The 22,785-nt window shown below is 41.2% G+C and overlaps 1 protein-coding gene across 1 annotated transcript in view; it reads right to left on the bottom strand.

Moving 5' to 3' along the window:
- LOC126278093 (putative helicase MOV-10) overlaps positions 1-21,035 on the bottom strand; it is a 280,795-nt gene extending 259,760 nt beyond the window's left edge. The window contains exon 1 of the mRNA XM_049977939.1: positions 20,894-21,035. The gene's annotated coding sequence lies outside the window, so the exon portion shown is untranslated. The remainder of the gene's footprint in view (positions 1-20,893) is intronic.
- Between the last annotated feature and the right edge of the window lie 1,750 nt (positions 21,036-22,785).

The raw sequence follows: 22,785 nt of genomic DNA, 5'->3' as shown, positions 1-22,785 counted from the left end.
CAAGGGAGTAGGTGTAGTCTTCCGGCTCAGAGGTGACGGGGGTTGGTGGAGCTGATGTTGTCAGAACTTTTATAGCGGCGGCTTAAGACAATGGCATACATACAGGATGCAGGCGTTCAAATTTTCTTTAGCCTCAGTGTATATCAGGCCGTCCAGGGTCTTGTACTCTATGATTTTCCTTTTTTTCTGGAGAACTCTGCAGTCTGGCAAGCAAGGCAATGGTGCTCTCCGCAGTTGACACAGATAGGAGGCGGGGCACATGGAGTATTGGGATGTGATGGGCATCTGTAATCTAGACATGTGATGCTGGAAGTACAGCAGGAAGACATATGGCCAAACTTCCAGCACTTAAAGCGCTGCATCGCGGGAGTGATATAGGGCTTTACATCACAGCAGTAGACCATCACCTTGACCTTCTCGACCAAGATCATGGCACTGGTGGCAACCTGATTACCCCGCAGACCCTGGTGGACATGCGGGACAAAATGTACAAAACGCTGCTCTTAAATTGGTGTGCAGCTCATCATCAGACTTCAAAAGAAGGTCCCTGTGAAATATGATACCCTGGACCATATTTAAGCTCTTATGGGGCGTGATGGTTACAGAAACGTCCCCCAGCTTGCCACAAGCGAAAAACGTCCGTGACTGAGCAAAGGATGCTGTTTTGATCAAGACTGACCCAGATCTCATTTTGGACAATCCTTCCACCTCCTCAAACTTGTACTCTAAATGCTCAACAAAAAGCTGAGGCTTCATCACCATGAAAGATTCACCATCAGCTCTCAAACGTACAACATACCGGGGCGAATACGATCCGCTGCCATCCTTAGCCTGACGTTCCTCCCAGGGTGTGGCCAGGGAGGGGAACAATTTGGGGTCGTTCTTCTGTGCATTAAATTGAGCTCGTGAACGCTCAGACAGCTGGTGTTTCACCACCAGCCAGAGATGGAGTACGCTTCATCGCATGTAATTTGCCCTGATGCCACCAACTCCGACCAGGGGCGCTCCCCTAGGGCATCACCCAGCCATAGCAAAGGCAACCTGGCAGGATTGCCACTGCCGGGAATCCTGATGCCCCAGTGGGATGGGCATCTACACCTTGGCATACATGGGGAGTTAACGGTGCAGGCATCAGCAGACCGATTCCTGTATGATCATGGGACTACAACCAACAGGGTACATGGTGGCCCCACCACAACAGACTGGCTAACGTGCTGAATATCAGGTGCAAAGAAGTCCACAGTCATCGTCGACATAGAAAGCGACACTGCAAAGTGCAGGGTGGAAAATGCACCCAGGAAGATGTCCTCATCCAAGAGATTTAGAATGAGCAGGACTGAAATGTGAAGATGAGAAAGTAGGCGAAAGATCTCAATGCACGCCGGACATGATGCACCATGAAAGGCACCCTTGCCAATTGGCTCACTCTTCAGGAAAATTTTGAAGAATAGAGGTCGAACCCTACAGCGAACCATCACATAAAGGCCAAAATGTGTGAAACTCCTTTTAGTCGCCTCTTATGAAAGGCAAGAATACCTCAGGCCTATTGTTATCCCCAGACCCGCAGGGGTATATAGGATTTTAAATAGTACCAGTCCCTTACTGAAAAGCAGCCAATAAAATATTTGGAACATCGAAAGATAGTTCAAGGCAAAAGGAATTTTGACAGGACTTAGCACATGCATTTAGTCCTCTCACAGATTTCACAAGCTATAAAAATAGGTTTCTCAAACAACGAAACAAAATAAGTAGAAAGTGTTAAGTTTTTATGGCTAGAGATACATCACAGCCTCAATTGGAAATTCAACTGCCTACAATTTATGAAGCACCTTGGTTCAGCTGTGTGTTCCAATTACCATGACTTAAAAAGAAGAAACTAGTTTATTCTGGAGATTATCATTCACTGATCAGTCATGGAATAATTGTCTGGGGAAATTCAAATTACAAGAATAGCATTTTCAGAGTACAGAAGCAGGTTATAATAGACAAAAGCCAACAGGTAATACATCAACAAATGGCCATGAAAGTCTTCACAATTTTGTACCTGTTTTAAGAATTATATCCGGTGTTGCTTCAAGAACATTCTGCAGGGACCTCTTCAGAAAACTAACTACTTTGACAACTACTTCACATTACACAGACTCAATGTCCTTTGTCATTACCAATATTTCTCATTTCAAAAAACACTAAAAAGCATCTGTATGACACCAGGACAAAAAACAGCCTCTACAAAGACCTCAACAGGTAATCTGTAGTAAAGAAGGGATTCCAATACAAGGGTACAAACATAATCACATAGATAATCTAGGGGAGTTCAGAATGAATTAAATAACTTTCTACTAGCAAACTTCTTACTCCTCTCCAGTAGCATGATCTGCAGCTCTACATCTACCTAGCAAATGAATTACGATTGCGACAGTTAAAAATGTACCATAGTTTAGTAGTTAATAATAGAACACTGTCTGTGGGTTTTTGTCATCTGTATGATGTGTAATGCTCATACAAATGGAAGAGCATTTCTTCAAGGTGGGAGAGCAATCGCAGTTCCTCCATGTGTTGCGGTACCTGTGTAAAATCTGTAAATCGATGTTCCTTGTGGTGCATTACTGTGTACGCAGTGTGCCTTGACAATGCAGTATGACTTTCATGATTGGACAGAAGAAGCCAAGAGAACTGTCAAAAACGTCAATTGTGTAATTCATTACTCATGATTTTGTGGTTCTGCAGAGAGAACTACTCCTTACATATTGAAATGTCAGCATCTTTAAATCTGTGTTTTCTGTTTGTTTTGGTTCACAAATGCTGTCTTGTTAGTTTGACAAGATTTGTGAACCAAAACAAATAGAAAACACAAATTTATAGACATTGAAAGTTCAATAACAAAGGCATAATATTCTACTGCAGAACCACAAAATCTTTTGAGAATGGCCCGGAAGGTTGTAACTAGTCACGAACAACTAAAATTAATATAGCAAAAGTGGTTTATTTACCCATAGCGTGTTTCCATGACGGGAGGATCAGTGGTGCCAAAGTGATACCACCTGTTGACAGATGGCAACGAAGGTACCATCAGACGCAATGGAAGAACTAGTTAGGCTGCGGTATGAGGATTGCAGCCTTAGCAGCAGTGTCAGTGGTCTCATTTCCCGACAGACCAATGTGACCGGAACCCACGTAAACATCACAGTGGCTCCATCAAGAGTGAGCAAGTGAAACCTTTCCTGGGCTCTTTGCACTAAGGGAAGGATGGTGTACGGCACACAGAAGCTCCTGAACGGCACAGAGAGTAGGGCAGATGACACAATTGAAAAGCCTGTGTCGCCAAATGTACTGTGTGGCTACAGCTCACTGTAAATACTGAGCAGTGTGCTGGAAGCAAATACCGAAAATGGTCGAGCAATGATTAAGGCACACCTGACACCACGGTCAGTCGGAGAGTCATCAGTGTACACAAAGGTACTATAACAAAGTTCCATGCGAAGGTTGAGAATCTGAACAACAATACAGCAAGGCTGGAATAGTATCATTAGGAAGTGAATAAAATCCAAGGTGAAGATGGGCTGAGGCATGAAGCCAAGGTGGTAGGCTTCACAACCATTTGGAAAGTGGCAGATAGCGTGAAGTTAAGCTGCTGGAGCAATAGCAGAAAGTGAACTCCGGGAAGTAACAGAAGAGATATGTGACCAATACTGGCAATCAGAGGAGTCATCGAAGGAGGCAGCATATGATGGATGGCCACGCATGGCAAACAAACGGCATGCATATCTGTTAAGAAGAAAATTACGGTAGTATGACAGCAGTAGTTCAGCAATTCCTGCATAGAGAATTTCAACCAGACAAGTATAAAAGGTGCCAGTGGCCGAACGAATGCATGATGGCAGACTGTGTTGAAACGGTGTTAAGACGGACAGACATGCAGGTGCATGAACGAAACACCCATAGTCTAGTTTCAAACGGACAAGGGAGCAGTACAAATGGAGGTCGGTGGTCCAATCCACTCCCCAGGACATACTGCTGAGGATACGTAGGACACTGTCGGACTGCGTACAGTAGGCAGCCAAGTTTCCGATCGAGCACGAGCCCAAGCAATTTCATAGTTTCAATGAACGGAAGGGCAACAGGCCTATAATGTAAGGCCAGTGGAGGAAACCAATTGCACCGTCAGAAATTCTAACGAATCGTTTTGTCAGTGGAAAAGTGAAAGCCATTGACAATGCTCCACGAGTAAAGACAATGTAGACAATGTTGAAGGTGACACTCAAGGAGACAGGTCTGTGGAGAAGTGCAATAGACGGCAAGATCATCAACGAAAAGGGAACCAGAGATACATGACAGGAGACAGGCCATAATAGAATTAGTGGCAATAGCAAAGAGGACGACGCTCACAATGGAACCCGAGGCACACCATTTTCCTGGATAAAGGGGTCCAACAAGGCAGAACCCACATGTAATTTCAAAATTCAGTCTTTTAAAAATTCCTGAAGGAAACCGACGATGCAGCCTCAGAAGCCCCACATGTAGGGAATACTGAGGATACCTAGCCACCAGCAGGCATTGCAGGCTTTCTCCAAACTGAAAAACATGGCCAGTTTGGGATTTCTGCAGAAAATCATCCATGACCATGAACATGGATGGACAAAGTGACGAGATCGTCAGCTGCAGAGTGGCGCACTCGAAATCCACACTGTGGAGTGGTTAGTAAATTGCACGATTCGAGACACCATACCAGCCAGACATAAATCAAACGTTCCATCACCTTGAATAAAACATTCTCGGTTTTCAAGCCACGTCAATTCAAATAAAATCCTACAGAATGTTTCATTCATGTATGCCGTCGCGAAAGTCTCCGAGGACACATTCCATCACCTTGCAAACACAGCTGGTGAGAGAAATGGGGTATGAGTATGACAATGGCTTCATGCCAGCATTTGAGAAAAGTGCCCTCTGCCCAGACACGACTCTACATATGAAGGAGAAAGTGCTCTCCCACAAGAGAAAGGTTCTGCAACATCTGAATGTGAACATAGCACTCACGATTCTGAGAAGAGATGTGTATCGCCTGAGCTGTCTCCACTCGTTTCTGATGGAGGAAGGCAGGGTGATAGTTGGTGGAGCTTAAAATCTCCACAAAATAGTGGCCCAAGGTGTCGGAGATGATGATGAGTTGGGTTGAGGGGGCGCTCGACATCACAGTCACCAGCGCCCCAATGAAAAGTCAACATGAAATCTCATGGGTGGGTACAAAGGCTGTTCCCACATGCAGATCAGTTTATAACATACTAAAGTCTACCGCCCTTCACCACCAGTTTAGGGACGAGGCCTGATAGTTCACAAAATTTCACCACTCTGTTAACACTGGTATCGGTATCTGCAAGGACAGTGAGCAGATCTCCCATGAGACCAAGGGCTGCCCTAATATCAGCATAGAGGACACACGTAGGCACAACGTGCTGAACTGAAAGCAGTACACCACAAACTTCACAGAAAGGTGGATTCTCCCTCCGGAGGAGGAAGCAATGTGTGAAAGGGCTATGCCCGATGCGCAGTCTGGTAAGCAAAACCTCCTTCCAAGGGCGAGGCTGACATGAAGTCCACCAAGCTTTCGTGGTTGGTTTGAGCGTCCACAGTTTGTTGTCCAACACCTGCAACCATTCAGTCTCCCACTGACGCATGATGCATCTGTCAGAAAATGAGGTAATGGCATGCAACGGGATGGAACATTGATGGACAGTGCCATCCCAACATGCTTCCTTGGCAGCTTTATCAGTCATGTTGTTACCCTGTACCCAACGTGGCCAGGAACCCAGCAAAAGATCATCACCTTGCCATGGCGTTGGAGCAGCTGTAAGCACTCATGGATGAGCTGAATCAGCGGATCTACCGGATACATTTGGTGAAGCTCTTGCAGTGTACTAATAGAGTTGGAACAGACAAGAAAACTCAAACGGTGATGTCTGTGAACCCTCTCCAGTGCCATTAGAATGCCATATAACTCCACATCATAATTTATAAATTGTTCTGGAAGATGTACTTTAAAACCCCTATCACGGAAAACCACAGAACAACCGAGAGCATTCCCTTGCTGTGATCTATCTGTATAAATAATGATAAAACTATGGTACATACTTAAAATAGATGAAAACAAAGTCCTAAAAACCATCTGGAGTACCATTTTTCGGGTACTGTGTCAAGCTTAAAATCACTTTGGGTCTCTGAAGACACCAAGGCGGCAGTGCTTTCCATCCCTGGGTGTGTATTTTCATGCCCGAGAGATCCAAATCCTTGGCAGTCCATAGCACATATACCAAATGGCTGGTTTGCTTGGGGCTAAATCCTGAACAGTCATTCGAAGGTGGGCTATATCACTGAACTAAATGCCAATGACTGGGGCGACAGATTTTCAGCACCTGTGGAGCCAAAATGATACATCGCCTAATCCAGTGAGGTGGTTCACCAGCCTCTGCACACAGATTCTGAATTGGGCTGGTCTGAAAGGCTCCAGTCGATATCCAAATGCCCATATAGTGGACAGCATCTAACATCTGGAGGTAGGAAGGACGGGCTGATCCACAGACCACACTGCCATAGCCTAAGCGTGATCGAACAAATGCCCTATAAAATACACACACACACACACACACACACACACAGTCTTGGTTTCCAGCCTCCTAATGGTCAGTTGCAGCTGCTTCCTCGTCATCGTAAGATCAGAGGAAGAGTAGAAGATTGCAAAGTCATCCACAAACAAAGAGCATTTGACAGGGCTCCTGACAGCAGAGGAAATGCCATTGATAGCGATGGCAAACAATGTGACACTGAGAACACTGCTCTGGGGCACACCATTCTCCTGAACATAGCAATTATACATGGCATCGCCAATGCGATAATGAACATGCCTGTCCTCAAGAAAAGATTGGATCAAAAGCGGCAGGGGTCCGTGTAGTTCTCATTCATGAACTTGGTGAAGGGTGTATACCTCCAAGTAGTGTCATATGCTTTTGCAAGGTCAAAAACCACACAAACTAAATGGTTTCGGCATAAGGATGACTCCTGTATCACCGTCTCCAGTAGAATTAAGTTGTTAAGAGTGGAGTGGTAGCGCCTGAAACCACAGTGGGAATGACTCGGGTAACCTCGGGACTCTAGCCGCGAGATGAAGCGGCGGTCGACCATGCGTTCATGAGTCTTACTCATACCACTAGTAAGGGTGACGCTCCGATAACTGTCAGGGGTGCTATGGTCCTAAGTTGGAGAAGACTGCCCTGGTGACACTGAATGACAGAAGGATGTAAATGATACAAAAGGAAAGGTGAAGTGAGGAAGGAAAATGTGGACTGCAACTCCTTCCAAGTCGTGGGGCACTGTCCATCAAACCAAATCTGACTGAAACAAGAGAGGAGCTGACCTTCCGCTTCAGGGCACAGATGATGAAGCATGGTATAATGGATCTCATCAGGTCCTCAAGCAGTGTGTCTGGTTACAGATAAATCTGATTCCAGTCAAAGGTGTTGGAGATAACAATAGGGTCCACTATGGCGCCATCTGCTAGTGCGGCTGGAAATAGACTTTGGTCCCAGAGAGCCGTCTGAGTTTGAGACATACAATGCAGTAGGTAGAGGAACTGTTAAAAGAAGCTGTAAATTAAATCTAGCTAACTTTTTTGCTATCTCGAAGAACACGACAACACTGTGCATGCAAGTGTTTGTACCAAATACAGTTGGCATCACAGGATGATGGTGAAAAATGCAGAGCATGCCTCTGCATGTGAATTGTGTTGGCACATACCCCAGTCTACCAAGGGACCAGGATATGGCACAGTAACGAGGAATTGAGCATTCTGCGGAGGTAAGGATACTGTTTGTTAAGATATTCTACCTGGTCATCACAAATGGGTAATATTGAGGGAGGAGTAAAGCCTCCAGTTGGCTTTACAAAGCTACCAATTGAGTGTGCATATAGGTGCGGTAGGAGTCAGCATATGGATAGCACACAAGAAATGGTCGCCCGAGTACATGTCAAAGAGAATGGACCATTTGAGACAATAGGCAAGCTGGACAGTGCAGAAGGAGAGGTCCAAATGGGAATACGTGTGCGTGGACTCTGACAGGAATGTGGGTGCTTCAGTGTTAAGGCAGCCAAGAGGGCACCTCTGACAGGATCTGGGAGAGCCCCAAGGGGGATGATGTGCATTAAAGTCACTGAGCAGCAAGAAGGGTAAGGAAGTAGACCAATAAGCTGGAGAAGATGGCCCTGGTGACACTGAATGACAGAAGGATGTAAATGATACAAAAGGAAAGGTGAAGTGAGGAAGGAAAATGTGGACTGCATCAGCTTTTAAGACGGGTAGTCAGAAAGGTGGTTTGACTACAAACATCAGCCCGGATGAGCAACATGACTCCCCCACGAGATGGAGTGCCGGCCTCGGGAGCAGGGAAGGCCAAAGTGTTAAGAAAAGCAATGTGAACAGTCAAAGTGATCATGGGGATGCAATTTTATTTCCTGGAGGCAGAGAACAACTGGATGCAGCGATTCCAAGAGAAGCCTTAAATCCTCTTTGTTGGATCTAAGGCCACGCACGTTCCATTGGAGTAGTCATGACGAGGAAAGGGGAGGGAGGAAAAAATGAAGGGGTGTCACCTCGGTGGCTGCCAAGCGCCAACCTTCGAAGACTCAGTGCTACAGTGTGCACAGGCTGGAGAATCCTGCTCCATGAGATCTACACAGGCGTCAGCTTTCTCCCTCTGTCTGTCTGTGCAGCCCAGGGCAGGAAACCGATTGGCGATGTACACCGGCAACAAGGAAGTCGACCGGGTGAGGGTATCACGTGGTGACACCACTGAAGAAGATCACTGAGTCAGTGAAAGAGAAGGCCATTTGCCTTTGTTTGAGTTCTTGGAGACTTTCCGGTTGGCAGAGGAAGACTCAAATATTTGTTAGTTGAAATGTCTTTACAGGAATATTCTTTCTGTTCTTTTCGGTCGATGGGTTGTGTAGCAGGTGACTTTGCCCTGTAAGGCGAAAGTTTGGTGGTTTGTTGCACAGCTGGTGGAGGGGATGCTACCATGACACTAGGTGATTTTACAACCACGGTGCTCAATTTGAGGTCACTTGTCAGCATCATCACGTCTTTTGTGGAGCGAGATATATCTAGAATGCTACTGTAAGTGCCATATGGTAAAACAGAGGGTATCTAAGTAGCCAACAACTTGCAAGTGACCGGGTAAAGCACTTTTTCCTTCACCCAGACGGCCCGGCTTCATGGTCACCACTGTAATTCATAGAGTGGGGAGAAGCAGGTGAACAATCGCCCTTGTGAGCATCCCCTACCACAGGTTACACATTCGGCCAAGTGGCGATAGGACGTTCCAGTGTTGTTGTAATGAAGACACTGGTAGCAGCGCATCGAGTTTGGAATGTATGGACAAACTGTGATAACTTCAGAGCCTGCTTTGATATCTGATGGAAGAACCACTCTATCAAAAGTGAAAAAAAATAGTGCCTGGGGGGGATTCAGTATGCTTCAACCTTTATCACCACCAGATGGACTGCAGTGGCACCCTGATCAGAGAGGTACATTTGAATTTCTGCCTCAGTCAGACCATCAAGCAGTCTAGTGTAAATAACACCACGGGAAAAATTCAGCATTCAATGGGCCTCAAAATGAACAGGATAGCCACAGAGGAGTGAAGCTGCTAGCAGTTGTTGTGCCTGAAAATCAGTAGTAATTTCCAAAAGAAAAGTGCCATTGTGTAAACGAGAGCAGGATTTCACAGAGCTCGCTATTTTATCAACACCTTCCTGAATAATAAACAGATTTACCATAGCAAAGCACTGACTGTCTTTAGTACAGGAAACCACAAGGAACTGTGGTGCAGCACGGAGGATCTTTGAAAGATGAGCCTCATTCCACTTGCGTGTAGTAGGCATTAATTGTGAAGGTGATGATTGGCTCATTGCAAGAAAATCCCCCACGATTGCCAGCGTCTCTGATGGTGCACTCCTCCCAACTGGCGGCCCTCCTCATAACTCAGGTCACACTCCCCAAACACCTGACAGAGGGACCAATTGGCAATTTGGGAAGGTAGCAGCTCAGGCAATCATCCCTCCCTGGGCCTGGCCTGTACCAGGGGGCATGTGCAAACCCTACTTGTCGACCTGGGACTGGGAGTTGTGTGTTACCGACCTGTTATATGTCAGTTGCATGGGCCAGCCTCAAGGAGCACACAAATCTCTGAAGTCGAGGGAAGATAGGAGAAGAGGAACGAAGAAAGGAAAAAGGAATGAAAAGCACTGGAGAGACTGTTCTGATGACTATTGAAAATGCAGAACACATTCCCAAAAGCATCCCAGAGATATTTCCCAATTGAAGGGAAAAATAACAAGAGGACATATATGCAGCATGGAAGGGAAATGAAGCTGTATAGACTGGGACCCCGTGGTGGCCAAGCATAAACCCACCAAAGAGCAGCGAGCCCTCTGGGATGGGAGAGGGGGGGGGGGTGTTCAAATATGAAACAGGGAACAAAAGCTGCTAAGGTCAATTTTAAAAATGTAGTTTAGAAGCTCTGGGTAAAGGAGAAATTCAGAAACCTCAGTAAAGCACCTGACACAGCTGATCGCAAAATGATTGACAGTAAAGCACTCAAAATTAGGGACGAGTGGGGGTTGTAAATAAAAAGTTTGGACCGTACACAACAGAGTACAATGAATACATACCTCCCAAATTTCAGTATGTTCTAAACATATAGTGAAACATCTTTCAGATCCAGAATATGGCAAGATGGCGGCCAAGTTGTAATCGAGACTATTGTGCTCATCAAAACAAGTTTTGATTATATTTTTAGTCTTTTTCTGTCTGTTTCCACATTTTGATTACCTTTGCAGTATATTTTGTATGATTACATTGTGGGTTTGATCGTACATTGAATTTCCAGTAGCTGTTTTATACATCTGACTGTTTGACTTGTTTACATACTAAGCTCTAACTTGTAATGAACTGTGTCCCTTTACACATATTTATATAAACACCTTTTACTACTAGTATCAACAATATTGTGGAAAGGACATTGCTACTTGCAGTAAAGATGATATGATGAGTTGCAACTATCTGCAGCTCAATGGATCGTCTTCACAGTGTGACGTAATCAACCTTTTTCACAATACTGTTGAGATCCCAACTTGGACTTTCAATTTTTTTTATTTTGCTGTGAGCACACAAGTGTAGGTATTCCTATCACAGAGGGGAAGATTGGAACTATCTGTACCACATCTCTGAAATATTGTGAATTGTTTTAAATTGCTATAAGGTGTAACATCTACAAACAGTTGTTTGACCTTTCAGAACCTTACATCTCATGTTACTGAACTTGTGGTAATAGCAAACATAACACATTAGCAGAAACTACATTATGTTTACAGCAAAATAAATGTAATAAATTTCATAATATTCCTTTACTGTTTCGTATTTCAGCCTTTTCTCTTTCCTATAGATAGTGGAAAGTGTAGGAGCTATCTTAGGCAAGGGAGTACTGGGATGCATTGTGGTAGCTGCACTAAATAGTCTCATAGGGGTGGGGGTGGGTGGAGGAGAGGTCTGACATATAAGCAGATTGACCAAAGTCTTTATTAGCAAGTTCGGCCATGTGGTAGGTGCGAAATGCACTAATGTCTCTGTCAACAAAACTTTCAAGTTTACCAACACTAGGTACTCCTGTACCTCCACGAACAATGGCTACAGTGAACCATCCGTTACCATGACCAAATGAATCATTAATATCTAAACTAAAATTAAGTCGGCAGCCACAGAAAACAGAAGGTCCGTCCAGCAAGGTCTGAGCAGCGACAGACTTGACTGGTATACAATTCTTCTTGTCTCCAGCTGTTGTAGCGAACTCAATGTTCTCGGTAGTTTTGTAGACAGTCTGTTTTGAACGGCGACGGTATCTGCTGTAAGGCACTGAGGCCCTCTGCCTGAACTGCAAAATATGTAGCAGCTGTAGGTTAATAAAGGGGCAGGAAAGGAAGATTTGTGCCCTTCGGGCACAGTTGAGTCAAGCTAGGAGGGAGTTGCTAAGGATGAGGAAAGGGCAATGGGGGTTGTTGGGAAATGACAGTTGATAGAAACAGCAGGGGGAGGAAATGGTCTTTCCGATTTCTTGTGTCTACTAGCAACAGGGTTGTGGGGAAAGGAGCCTCAAGACGCTGCAGGAATACAATATGTCTGGCACACTGCCTGTGATTGGGAAGTTTAGAAATAATACCAATGTTAAGATGAAGAGAGTACTACTGATAGGTAGAAATCATGGTGGAGATTGAGGACCTAAGTTGCTGGAGGAGTTAGGGGAGGAGTACCAGATCACCAGCATTTTCAAGCCGAGTGCTGGTCTAGATCAAGTGATTGGGGCTTAGGGCCTCTGTGTAAGAACAGACAGGGACAAGGTATACAACAAGTAGTGAACGGAGAAATTGGCTTTAAGTGGTGACATCAAAGTGTGCAAGGCACAGCTGTTCTGACAACACGACTAGTCTCATCTTGGCAGAGCTGTAATGCTTGTCAATGCAATGCTGAAGATTGCACCAATTACTGCTGGCTGGGCACACTACTAGCTGGTGTTGGCGAGGAGTATCGGCAAATGGGCCTTCCCTGGCATGGTGTGCACCTCAACAGGTTTTGGAAAAGGAGATTGGTGGAGTTTATTAATGAGAATACAGTGGGAAGGTGTGGGACTACACATGGTCAAATACCTGTTGTCATGGGTGGGAGAAATAGGTCTTGAAACAGGCTTCCCTCTCTTAAAAAGTATCTCAACCACTTTAAAGACTTTTACATTGTGTATAAGGGAAGTAGAACGTGCCTTGATGGGGAGCACAAGCACCACAGAAAATTCCCCAGAATTATCTGTTAATTCATCAAAAATAAAATACACTAGCTTGAACATAAATTGCTGTCTTGGAACAGCTCGGTAGCACGCATTACAGAGTGATTACAGAATGCTGCTGTATAAAAAATAAATTGCAGCATATAGTGCTCATACAAATGTACAAGTTGCTACTGTGGAACTACCTTAGAGAGTGGGGGGATCATGTACCCCTAAGAGCATTGGAAAACATTTTAAAGCTAGAGGAAATCTGACCAAAACTATTGTAGATAAACATTTTGAATTGGCAGCCTTTTAAGTAACAAAGCTAGAGGCCTATAATAATTTATTCAATCTGTATGTTTACTGCTCACTTATTGGTAATGTGGACACTTTCTTCAACAAATTATCTGAAGCACTTTAAAGAGTCTCGGGCCCAAAACTAATGGAAACATGAACATTAACAGAGGCTGAGGATGGAATTAGCAACAACTTCATAAACATTTTGAATACTTATGGCATGGCCAAATTGGTGAACACTGCTTCGAGGGTTTCAAAAATTCAGCTTCAATTTGAGATCATGTACTTATGGATACTGATACAGAAAACTGTCAAGTACTTGACAGAGATTTTAGGATTTTGGATCAATATTGTTAGAAAACAAAGCTAAAGATAAGCCCAATGAAAACAGTTAAATCACAGGCCTACAAAAGGACTTTCTCAGATCATAAAATAAATACTCGTTCCTGAGCATTGGCAAATCAAACCTTTGATATGCATACGGAAAGCAGTGTAGATGCTAAGTACTCTAAATTCTGCATAGTGTTTAAATTAATTTTTGAGGAGATATTTTCAAAAATAGCCATTTCTACTGCAGCTAAGGAAAATAGATGGATTAACTGTGGGTATTATAAAGGCCACAGAGAGAAATGTCTCAGTTCTTTACAAAAGCAGAACAGTAGTCCACTGTTCCACAAGTACTGTCACAGGTACAAAAAAATTACACACACACACACACACACACACACACACACACACACACACACACACACACGGGCATTGCATGCAGTAAAAAGATTCATTCAATGACAATTTAATATAAGGTGCAGAAAATAAAAAGTGAAGACACGTGGGATGTCATAAAACAAAAAACTGGAAACGGCAGGCAAGTATAGCATCATACAAATCAAAGATAGGGATAGAATAATAGAAAGTCCTCAGGAATTAGCAAATTATATAAATATTTATTTCTCTGGTATTCCAGAGGAGCGACACAAAAATCTTCCTATAACATATTATGCACCCACAATGACTTACAAAGTGAGCACATTCCTACAACATAGCTTGAATTTAGGAAGACAGTGTAACAATTGAAAAGTAAGTAGTCAGTGGTGTGGTTACAGTTCCTGTCTCTGTTCTGAAGGTATACATAGATGGCATAAAAGCCCCATTAATAAATAAAATGAGTCCTTTATTTCACGTGTTTTCCCAGAATACCTAAAGCATGCATGAGTGATGCCCTTACTAAAAGGAGGTAATGTGGAAAGCAACAAAAACTACAGGATAATATCACTGCTGTCTTCATTCTCAAAACTGAAGCAATTGTGAAACAGAGACTTAACTTATACTAGTACATAAAACCTCTTTAATGAAGTGCACTGTGGGTTGAAAAGTGGGAGAAGTACAATGTATACCACTGGAGAGTTCACGAAAGTGGTACTTGAAGCTTTTGTTAGGGAGGACAGTGTTGCAAGCGTTTTAGATTGTCTAAGGCTTTTGACACTTACCCATGAAATACTACTGAACAAGTTGGAAGTGCTAAGTACAAGAGGAATAATGGAAGAGTGCTTCCAGTCTTACCTGGGAAACAGTGCATAAAAGATGGAATAATCCACGCCTCTGCTGATACTAAATTTTTGGTAGAGCGACTGTCACTCAACAACCAAATAAACATTGGTGTTCCTCAATGTGGTCTGTTCGGTCCAATACCATTCTTAATAATGTCAATTACTTTCCAGATACTATAACACATGGAGGAAAAGTTCCCTTTGCTGATGACAGCATCATCATAGCCACTGATGAAATATTAAAAGTACTATTACAGAAAGCAAATGAAACCCTCAACGAAGTTTACAAATGGTCAGTATGTACCAAATTAACATTAAACATAAACAAAAACCATGTGTGCCTCAGCAAAGAGAGGGAAAAAACTCGGCCACATTAATGATAAATCTATAGATTGTGTGGCACACACAATGTATTTAGGGATGAACACTGTCAGGTAACATGGAACAAATATATGAAGTTAGTTTCATGTTCCATTGACCATTTGCACGATAAATCTTAATTATGTGGACTAAATCATTTTATATTCACACCACAAACTACTTTGTAAATATGCTTATATGACGATCACTGTCACTTAAAAGAAAGACATACTGATGTGAGTAGCCACCAGTTTTACAGATTACAATAATAGAATTAATTCTACAGAACAAAGGGGTTGTTGAGGAGAAACTTTAACAGTTTTACACCTTTTGTGTTCAAGAAACAATTTTGTGTATTGAACATCATTTTCCCCTTTTGATATCATAATTATGTATGTCATTGTTTCTTTTGAACAGCAGTGGTTCATTCACTTCAGGAGGGAATAAATGTATTGTGAAGCAGCAGTCGAAGTGTGTAACTCAGACAGACATCTGCAAGTTATCGTAGGTGAGCACCACAATATTCTTACACCATGTTTATTGAGCAACGAAGACCTTTCTTTCTTAAAGATAAGTTACCCCCTAAAATTACTGAATGAAAATATGCAAAATACATCAACTTACTGATCTGCACCTCCCCAAGATTTGAAATGATTCTATGTGAAAATGTGGCTGAACTAAGCTGTTTTAAGAGTTCCAAAATGTGCTTTTTGCAGCTTAAATTCCCATCAATATGGACACCTAAGAATTCTAAAGATTTCAGGCTATTATTTCCTCACTATGTGTTACACCTGTAATTGGTGTAGTACACACAAATGTGCGTAACTCACTATCGTTGCTATATGCATTCTTGGATCTTCAATATCATCTTCATAAAGAACTAATGCTGCTCACTGTATACTAGCTGGATGATTGACACACACACACACACTATATATATATATATATATATATATATATATATATATATATATATATATATATATATCCTCCAGCTAATATACAATGAGCAGCACTAGTTCTTTTTGAAGATGATATTTAAGATCCAAGAATACATATATCAACAATAGGGAGTTGCACACATCTGTGTGTACTACACCAATTTATATATTTAACAACAATAGCAGATCTATAATCGAGCATTGGGAAACCCTATATGCAATTTCTCCCCAGTGAGAATAATGTCCTCATTCTAGATTGGTTGACTTACTGTGTAAAACTTTCTGCAGTCTTATGGTCAGATACGGCATTATCTAGTGGTTGCTTATACAATCAATCCCATGAGACATAAGTTTATGTATGAGAATATTATAATTCACTCAGTCAAATTGCCTTAGATGAGATCTGGGAAATACCAACCAGCACTGTTTTGTTATTTAATGCTTGTAAAATTTGATTAGTGAGACACAAACGGCATTCTCAGTGGAGCAACTCTCAGCAATCCAATTTTTGAGTTACTGTGAATATTACTGCTGTTCAGCTGAGATGCTACTTTCGAATGCACCACCTCCTCAAAAATTTTGAGAAACAGGTCGGAAGGTACTGACATCTCTGCTATCACCTTTCTTAAACAAGCATGAGACAATGGCTTATTTCAGGCTCTCTGGAGAAATGCCTTGAGTTGGTGATGCATCATGTATTTCAAACAACACAGGGCTTATTATATGGGAACAAATCTTTAGCATTCCACTGAAAACTCCATTAAATCCACATCAGCTTTTATTTTTGAGAAAATATACAATGTTCTTAGTTACTGGCAAAAAGAATGTCATCAGAATGTTACACTCTTAGGATGTTATCAGACTGCAACAGCTGATGTCTTGTTGTGATGTACTATCCTCAAGCACACAAGTCCTAGCTTTGGGTCTCCTGGGGATCACGGGCACAAAAAATTGGACACAGTTTTTAAACTGCAGAAAAGAGCCATAAGGATAACAACTGGAAGTAGTAGTTGGATTTACTGTGAAGAGCAACTTAAAATACTGGACATCCTTGCTGCATGAAGTGAATATAATGGAAAAAGATCCAGTTTGGAGTTATATTTACCCAGGAAAAACAAAAGAAACTCAAAAGAGGCGTTTCATATTAGGAGATAAAATTGAATAATAAATTGGTAAAGAAGAGAAAAAGATTATTAAAACAATTGTTTAAAAAGGCAGCTAAAATGTTCTTCAGCATAAGTAACGCACATTACACACTAAAATTACTTAGAGGAAGGGGGATAACTACATCACCTTTCTTGCATTTCATTATGGTTTACTGCTTTCATGTGGAAATCATGTGTCAAGATGTAGAATACAGGGTAGTAATGCGTGTTGTCTTAGTTTTTGAGGTAGACAATAGCACATAGTTTAACACTGAGAGAATGGAGCCAATGCAAGGTGCACAGCAGCACATTCACAGTCCAAGAGTCAGCAGTTTGTGTCAGTCAGTGCAGGAGCAGAGACTGGAACTATGTTTTACGTTCTAAGTAACCAGAAACAGTCCAAGTGTCATCAGTGAGTGCCTTCAGTATCTGCAGCAATAAAGACCGAAACTGTTTCATACTGCAAGTTACCTGAAACAAATTGTGTGTAAATTGAGGAACACTATACAATATGCAATGACTGGATGAAGCTGTGCACCTGTTACAACACTGGCCTCATATTCGGGAGGCTCACCATGATTTGGGTGTTCCTAGATCACTATGGCAAATGCTGGGATGGTTCCTTTGTCAATTCTACAGCTCATCACCTCCCTTATCCCCACAGACTACCTACAACTTATCCTCATAAAGCATGTTATGTATGCTGTGTGTTGTATTTACCAGTTTATTGATTTGTGTTGTATTACCTTAACAAATCCTGTATCATTGTGAAATTATGCTTCATGAATAAAGACAAATAAATAAATGTGAACATTGGAGTTGCTCAAGGGAAGGCATTTGGCTCCAAACTGTTTCTTATTTAGATTAATGACATCCTACTGTGGACCACAAAATGAAGCAGTCTTATTTACTGATGACAGGTGTGTAATAATACAGACAGAGCACCAGAAATAATGGGAAGGGAAAGCTGACAGGGCGCTTTTGGTGGTCTGCAAATGGCCAACAAACAACATGGTAATTCGGTATATAAAGACTAATAGTACTAACTTCTACTCTAAATGAAGAGAGTAATACAACAAGATAATATTTACATGGGATGAGTTTCTGAGTATTTGGAAAGAGAATTTGTACAGTATGCTGTGAGATATAAGTATTAACGACTCTGTGTCACAGTTCATGCCCTAGAACAATGTGCTTTGCACACACAAGGTACAGAAAAATGGAAAAATGTAGCATTACATGCTTTTCAATAAACCGACATGTAGTTTGTTTCTTTTTTTTCCCACTGGCTGTAATTGATCACCCCATGTGTAGTATTTTCTGGGATTCCACTGGCAACATTTCCCAAAAAACGTAACCACCAAACCTATTATTATTGTGGTATCCGGTGTTTATTTACGGATATGAAGAAAGCTAAGAGGCAAACCATTAAGGAGTCACCTGTATAACAAATTGCCAAAAGTTATCAAAGTCACAAAGGAAATGTGTGACTAAAATGGTCTGAAAATGTTCACCAACATTAAAAAATAGAAAAAAATAGTCTTTACTCAAAGATTACATGCAATAAAAAACTTATTACAAATAATCTAGTTGATCAGTAACAAAGTAGATAAACAACATGCTGTATATTTAAGCAACATGATATGTATCTAGTTTGTAAATCGTACCATGTAATGTTAAAACCAAGGTATATTAACTGAGCAGTCTCGTGTTTTGTTTCTGTTGTGTGAATCAGGTTCTTTTAGTTCCTTTACTCTTTTATAGTTCAGCGATAAATGGTACAAACATCTAAGTCTGTATCATTAATTTCTTGTATTATCTTCTTTCTTCCAGCTGTGAGTAGTATAATATGTAAATAATAATAATGACATCCGCACAAATTTGTCAACAGATGGATGGATGAACAACTAAATAAAGAATCGTACATTGTCCTTTCTTTTGCTTTTAACAGTGTGAATGGAAGATCAGCTGCAATGAAGAAATATCACATTAAAATAACAGCAAAAGATTAAATGTTCTCTCTACTCCTTCTGGTGCACTTTTACGATAGAATTAAATTTTTCTGGATGAAAAACTAGAGCTATCTGACTTCTATTAGCCATACATTTCAGATCATCTCTGGCCAGATTTTCTCATTATCCATGGACTTTCACGTAGTGGTGTATGTTACCACAGCAGTAATTTTCAAAAATCTTCCTTCCTTTGACCTGCAACCTTTTGCCAACGACCACCTACACCCAAATAATGTTCTCCATTATCGTTTTTAAATAAAATGCAAATATACTGTGTGTCCTATGAGGTTTTAATGAGGCTACAGAGCCTTTCTGTCTACCAGTCCCGTTATTAAATAGAAGATTTGTGGCCAATTGAATTGGCGAGATTGGGCAATGTTTAAAATAGTCGATATGTGAGCTTACCCGGGGAGAGCGCAGTTCAAACACCCGTCCGGCCATTCAGATTTATGCACGTTATCTACAATTTAAGAATGCTGAGACAGTTTCATCCTGCACGCTTGTACAAAGCCGTGTCAAACAACCTAAGCGTCCAGGGAAAGAAAATTCCGGCCTTTGTCAAACGTACTTCCAGTACGTAAACGGAATGTGCATATGAGTTTTGACAGAGCTTAACTGTTGTTTTCTAAATTTTTTTTTGCATATTTCACATATTCTTAACGCTTGATATTATCTGTGCTTCTTACTTCATTTCAGAATAATCTTGCAGAGAAACTTAGAGAATTATCTCATAAATTCCTTGTCTTTATTATCTATTATTCATCTGTACTACACGCAGTGAGATGCTGCACTTGCGGTATATTCGTTAAACAATGAAACGCGGATCAGCATTTTACAGGAAGAAAGGCCCACAATTATGCTTAAAACTGCTGTAACTCCCTACTGTAAACATGTACCCTGGAGTCATATGGAAATTTGCAAAAACAATTACGAACAAGAAATATGTGAAGAGAGGAAAAAGCCACGCTGCCGAATTGACGGGGTGTACTCTGTAGCTAAATCTTATTTTCTCAATTACAAACCTTGTAGAATGCGTAATTCGGATCAGTAACGTAAGCACTAAAATATTTTTAATAGTGTGGATGCGCGCAGACAGAACTTCAGTAATTTTAGATTCAGATACAACTGACACCGAAATAATTCTTTCTTCAGCCGTAAGCGCATACAAACATAAAATCGAGACAATTAGTCGCTGGTCATCGGGTAACAGACCCGCATAGTGACAGGACTGAATTTGGGCGACATCACACTTAACATTAGATTTTTTTTTTCCTATGACTAAACTGCGTTATTAGGGTGTTTGTATTATCCTCAGTTGTTCTGTTTACAGCGAAGTTTCACTACAAAGTTTTAAGGTGCTTCCTGCACCTGAATCAAGTTATGTACATCATAGGACTAATAAATTTCAATTTACAAAAAATGTAAACTTTAATCACATAACTGCAGGTGTTATTTAACATTTCAGACACATTAAGCAACACTATTGTGTGGAAACGATACTCTTAATGTTTTGACAACAGTTTAAATAACATAAAACTCTGACTTTCCTGTGGATTTACCTAACGACGCTATACGGATGCCTACTTATTTAGCCATATACTACGCACAAATGATTCCAATGCTGAAATTCGCAAAACGTAACTAATGTTTTCTATTCACTACACATGATCGTTACGTACAATCTGTTCTAAAAAGACTGACTTGTCAAAGAAAGCTATTGTTATAACATACCGTGCTTTTGTATTTCAGTATGTGGATCCAGCACAAAACACTGTCAACACATGCCATCACCCACAAACGTACACCACCTGCTCTCACGTCGCAACTGACTCCGTTGATGTTCACGCGGATAACAAAGATATTACGCTACTCTCGAACTAGTGAACAGAGATACCAACTATACAACGAGAACTTCATAAGCGTTTACAATAAACGACGGCGAAGTTTGCTTGATTTGTCAAATATATAATACCCTTGTGTGTTGAATAACTATTTCGTAAATTTTCTCTAGCCTATCAGGTATATTTCTTAATAACATATTTTTTAAACTTTGAGGGAAATAGAAAACTTCGCTAGCTGTTGTTGGTTACCCTGTGTGCAGTATTTTCCGTGATTCCATTGGTGACATCTCCCAAAAAACTGCGAGACAGAGGATTTTTCCTAATTTTTCAGTGTCAACAACATCAAAACCGTACTATTGTTATCTGCGCAGATCACAAAATGTGTCTTTTTATTTGATTATTAACTCAATTACCTAAGCTCCTCGCTTTCTCGTCGTTCAATAACAGAAACAGTCGTTGAGTAACAAACCACAATTACAAAAAACAACTGACCTTGAACACGTTGATTTGGACAGTCAGACACTGTATGACTAGATAAGAGATATTTGTGACAATCGCATCCAAACTAGTGGCTTCTCGCGGTCTTTCGCTTAGCAACGCGATTGAAAGATGCGTAAAACATTTTTTTTTTTTCTTTATGTCGCTGTGCTACTTAGTGATAGACGTATAATATTGACTCTGCACGGCAAATACCACTTTCCTTCAACCCTTTCCGTATTATGTTTATGTTTAATTACGTTTTTTAAATGCGTAAGTTACCGTTCATTTTGCTCAAACTTTTTTTTCTTTCCGGTTGTTCCTGCATGTTGTTACTATATACCGATTTTTTTGTATACATTATTGCCCCTCATAACCTCACTTTCGCCAAACTGCGAACAGACACCTCTCACAACGCACACAATTCCTGCACTGACGTGTCAACTAAACAGACAATTCATGATAGGCAAGACTCAGTAGTGCCTACAAGAAAAAACGGTAGATGCACAGCAGTAGATTCACTCGCCACAAGTAGTCGACTGAGACAAGAAAGTCACTCGTGCAAATGGGCTTTATGGCAAATAACCAGTATTTTATTTACCAGTAATATTATCGTCGCTAGAAACTACAGTCTCCACAACACTGTTTCAGGTGAAGTGTGGACACCATGTAGCCCTTATATCTTACACCCCATATGTCTATGAACTAATAATCCCTGTCTCTAATTTACTGGTGTAAACAGTGGACCAATAAGATTACCAGCGACCTTGGCCAGCGTTGTCAGATCTACTGTTTTTGCAGAAGATTTCCGGTTTTTTTTTTTAATCCACTGCACTGTTGCTAATAAGCAAATAAAGCGGGAAATCTTCTGTTTTTATCACATTTGTGTCTGTTCCTTCAAAGTAACTTTCCTTTTGGCCATTGTCTTTATTTATTGGGATATAATTAAGTTTTGGACATCCCTTCTCTGAGCTCTTCCTCATAGACTTATTAGTTACAAGTCCTGAGTCAAGGTACCTTTGAGTTTATTCTCGCATGGATGTTATTTACAACCTCTGTTTGTGTGTTCACAATATGTGCCTGCGAAACGATAACCCACCGACGCCTGACTACGAAAAGCTAGATAGATTCTTATAGTACACTGCAACGACTAACAGTCTCAGCTAGAAATAGAACAGTTATCATTTATTTGCATATAATGTTTTCAAAATACGTCTGCAGTAGCCGCTTCGTTATTCATTCAAAGACAGTAATGCAGTGTACATGGTATCTGTATTCTTGTAGCTAAAATTTTGTGAAAAACTT

The sequence above is a fragment of the Schistocerca gregaria genome, chromosome 6 (genome assembly GCF_023897955.1).
Source record: "Schistocerca gregaria isolate iqSchGreg1 chromosome 6, iqSchGreg1.2, whole genome shotgun sequence".
In the NCBI taxonomy this organism is placed as follows: Eukaryota; Metazoa; Arthropoda; class Insecta; order Orthoptera; family Acrididae; genus Schistocerca; species Schistocerca gregaria.
The sequence above is the reverse complement of the archived record's forward strand: the minus strand, read 5'-3'. Positions and strand labels throughout refer to the sequence as shown.